Genomic DNA, 4,668 nt, shown 5'->3' with positions numbered 1-4,668 from the left:
AAGAAATGAAGTAGCCAAGTAAGTGATAAAATGGACAAACCTTTTTCTTCAGTTATGATGGCAAACAATATTGTGTAAGATTAAAATCTGAGTGAAAGCGAAAAAAATGCAAGAAATAATTTGAAAGAAGTCGTTGTTGTTATGATTGTAAATCTCTGCGACAGTTTATTGTTGTGATCGTAAACTTGTGCGACAGTTGCGATGACAAGAATGACTTCTATTGAAATGAATAGTTTTCTGGCCAACCCTTCCATTTCTTTTTCTCCATCATTATCAGGCTGGAATTTCAATTTCCTTTTTACTTTGCTCCATTTTCTGCTTTTATGCATATCATGCCCATCAAGCTGTTTAAGCAAAATTTGGCTCAAAATGGAAAAGCCGAAAGTTTTGATTATACAGCTTGCAATGAGCATATCTAAAATGAGCATTTTTAGTTCCATGAGTTCAAAGTGCTTCATTATATGCACTGCCTTACCTAACATTCTGATAATTCATTTAATCGTCGTATTGCTGCATTAATCTGATGAAAATTGTTAAAATTGACTTACATTTGAAATTTGTGTTAAAAAGACTTTTAAATAATTAAAGGAAGAGGAAATGGACACCATCCCCAAACTATTTTTATTTTTATGCAAAATTTTTCTCCACCGAACATGTAGAAATTTCTACATTTGCTCTAACAATTCTCGTATATTATCCGCAAAAATTTTTCAATCAATTTAATGTAACCTAATTGGTCTAAATTAGGATGAACCAAGGGATAAGAGAGAAAATACGAAAGAAAAAAGATGCTGAAATTCAACTTAAAATTATTGAAGACTGAAAGATGCTGAAATCGAGAATCATTTGCTGAATAGTTATGAAAAATGATATGATAAAGAAAGATTTATGAATTGGATAAAAAGCATTAATAATCATTGAATTATTCTGATTGATATGTACATTTCTTGCAATATCCATTGATGATTTATGTCGTGTCGAACAATACTCAAGAACGAGATCACTGATAAACATTTGATAAGGCTGCATTACTAAGTGTTAATCTTTGGTATGTTGTTTATAAAAGTTTACATATTATCTGTTCCAATAATTTCTCTTTGAAATCATCAAGAACGAAGGCAATTGGCAAAATGATTAATATAATTCTGATCTCTCCTACAATCTTCCTCCTCTTTGTCGTTAATGTTTTTGCCGTACTTGAAATGAATTTGGAAATAATTGTTTGATAAGTGTGACTATGCAAAAAAAAGACAAAAAAATGGCATGCATACAAACTAATACAATCTATTTACATGTCAAGTTTCATTCTGTCTTATTGTTTCAGTTTCACTTTATAATTTGCATCTTTTGATTGATTTATATTTACTCAAAGATGTAAATAATAATAGGTTTCATTGAAGATTATCGTAATGTCCCACTTAGTTACTGTATCAATAATATGAAAATGAATTTGAAATTACAGTACGACTTAGAGAAGGGACAATGAAATGAAAAAATTTTTCTTGAATGAATGATTAAATATAATAATTGGAATTTACTGAAATTCGGAATTGATGCATGCCTTTTTCCATTGCTCTATTGAATTTGTCAGGGAACTTTTTTTAACGAAACTTTTCTTACGGTCGAATCTATTCCAATATTATCTTTCATTTTCATTTTATTAGAATGATGTTCATTTCACTAATAATTGCATCATTGATAATTGATTAAAAGGTAATTATCTATCTGAGTAAATTGATTAATTCATTATTTATTTAGGGAATCTCCTTAAAGAATGCTAATATTCAATTTGGGTAAAACAGTGAAGTTAAAGAAGGACTACAATCTTCGTATAACAAATTTCATATCACCTATTTAGACTATACCATTAATTAAATTAATTATCTAAAGAATCAATCCGGAACTCTACATAACTTCACTACATTTGATCGAGTCATAATACCATAATTTGCAAAAAAGAATCCAACTTATATCATGTAAATGACTCGTTTTTTACAAAAAAGAATTTAATTGATTAGGATAAAATCTTTTATGATTTATTCCTATCTTACATTTACCAAAGAATGGTGTATGAAGTGACTTATCTGTATTTATTTTCAATGTCAAGAAATGCTTATTATCGTTGTCATTGTTTTCCTCAGTTTGAATTATTCTAGTAGACCTGTTTTGACCACTTTTGAAAATGTTTTCGCAATATCGTTAGAAAACATTTGTCAAACAGTGAGAAATTTATCATCCTGATAATCTCATAAGTATGGTTGTGATCAAATACTTATCCTTCCATTTGTAGAAATTAAGTATAAATCTTTAGATAACAGAAGATATTTGCATTCTATCAATTGCTAAAAAGCATTCCTTTCTTTGTTCTATTTCATTCCATAAGGTCAACAAGATATTGAATTAGAAAGGATGATTAAGAAAAGTTGTTTAGATTACGACAATTCGATGAAAGAGAGAGGAAGCGATAACAGTTGTTTTTGCATTTGATCTGGAGTGGTTGACCTTTCACATGAAGTGTCAATTATAAAGCAAATAGATTTGAAGTATATCTCGTATGAATTCAGTTTAAAGTGTATCTTTCTATCTTCAACATTTATATATACATATCTATTCTCTAAACTAATCATTCATTATTTCATGCTAAAATGGATAAGAGAAAACAAGCTTATACTAGTTTATTTGATGACCGAATTTTGAATTAGAGAAAGCAGTTGAAGATATACTGTAAAGACTCAAGCATTACTTTTATTTTCACATATATAGATGCGAATTAACAATGCAAATGTGAATCAAACGAGATAGGCATTGAATGAAAGAAATGTGAGTTGAAATGTGGAAGCTTACCAATACTGATAGCTTCATCAGCTAATCACTAGACAGATTAAATTGATGTTTATTTATAATACAACTGATAAGTTTCGGATGTTTCTGTTCACTTATTCATAAACGATATCATATTCAATACTTTATTAATACAAATTAGTCGCATTCTTCTTTCTAATGTATGGAATTACGTAAAAACGTCATTTGCGCATCATTTTTAAACGTTTGTTTACACTTTTTTAGGAAAAGATTACAACATGAAATGAAACAAAAAGAGATGTAATGAGGGAAAACTTATAAGATTTTTTATCAGTTAATTTACTTTCCTCTTTCAGACTTTATGTATTTTAAAGATGTTGCGGTTGACTGTCAAACGAGACACTGCGGGATGTCAATGAAACAAGACGGAAAATTTTCGAACATTACTTTTTAATACATCTTATCCTTTATATTCAACTTTGATTGTTTTTTCTGCAGATGTTCAGCTAATAAAAATGATAGCAATGTGTTCATTTATCATTAAAAGGAGTTCTCAAACTATCGTTTTAAACACTTACGTAAATCTCTTGTTTAAATTCAAAATACAAATCTCGTAATCGTAAAAGCTATTGTAAGGATCAAATACAAATAACTGAGAGAATGAAAATTAATAAGTTATCACTGCGGAAATTTAAACAAGCATGCTTATCAAGGGAACAATTGATATTGTAAACTTGATCGTTCATTCTCGTCCTCGGTTACTTTTATAAGCACAGAAAAATTTTAAATTATTCCACATTGTGTTTATTTTTACTTATTATTTTACTTTTGTACATATCAATGATTAACAATGAATTCGTTTTAAATGTCTAGTAATTCATTTTATTCTTTGTAAATCGATTAGTTGGAAGTGCTTATTTCTGCTTCTTCTTCTTTCATTAGTTTCAGTGTTAATGAAGCTTAGCATTTTTGAAATCCAATCTGAATTCATCGTCATCATATGATGATTGCAAATTTCGAAATTATAAGGAGGAGTACCACAGTGAATTTTTGCGGAAAAATTTTTGTGAACATTTTAACCAAACGTCACATATTACTTATCTAGTAGTCCTTGAGATTTAATGGATAACAGAAATGATTTAAAATCCGGAAGAGAATAACAGAATTATTGTTTTCCTTTTCCTTTCAAATTGATCTGTTAAAGAAATAAAACTGAAGAGAAGAATAAAGTGAATGAATTTAATACATCATTATAGCTGTTAATATTAAAAATGCAATCGAATAATGTTATACTGGAATACTAATGAAACTGATATACCATAGTGCTTTACATTACAGATCACTGAGCAGTCTTTGAGGATCATAGTACTGATATTCCTTGTTAGTTAATTCTTTTATCTTGTCAGTTTACTGAAAGTAAAAGTACAAACAATCATCGGTATAGTATAAAATGTTAACAATATATGTTCATATCACCTATATGGCAGTGATTGAGAACAGAAAATACTACACTTATACTATTAACATTTTATTTATATAATGCAGTTTTGTATCACAGTTAATTCAATGATCTATCAGAATGTAAACCCAGTGAAATCCAGCTTTCACTTCCTGATGAGAATTTCTCTTATCTTGAATATATCGATCATTTATGATATTACTGCTGCATTTCCATTGAGGGAAGGAAGAGAAAGAAAAATTTGAATTCAGACTGATTATATTGAACTTAAAATTGCATCTTTTTAAGAATCATGCTGAAATGAGGACTGTTTGTATTACGTAGAGGAAATTTTATCTGGCATATCATAGGAGAGATAAAACTATGGACTGCTCTTCCTTTCCTTGGAAACTTGATCGAAGATGTTT

The sequence above is a fragment of the Loa loa genome (genome assembly GCF_000183805.2).
Source record: "Loa loa unplaced genomic scaffold supercont3.483, whole genome shotgun sequence".
Lineage (NCBI taxonomy): Eukaryota > Metazoa > Nematoda > Chromadorea > Rhabditida > Onchocercidae > Loa > Loa loa.
The sequence above is the reverse complement of the archived record's forward strand: the minus strand, read 5'-3'. Positions refer to the sequence as shown.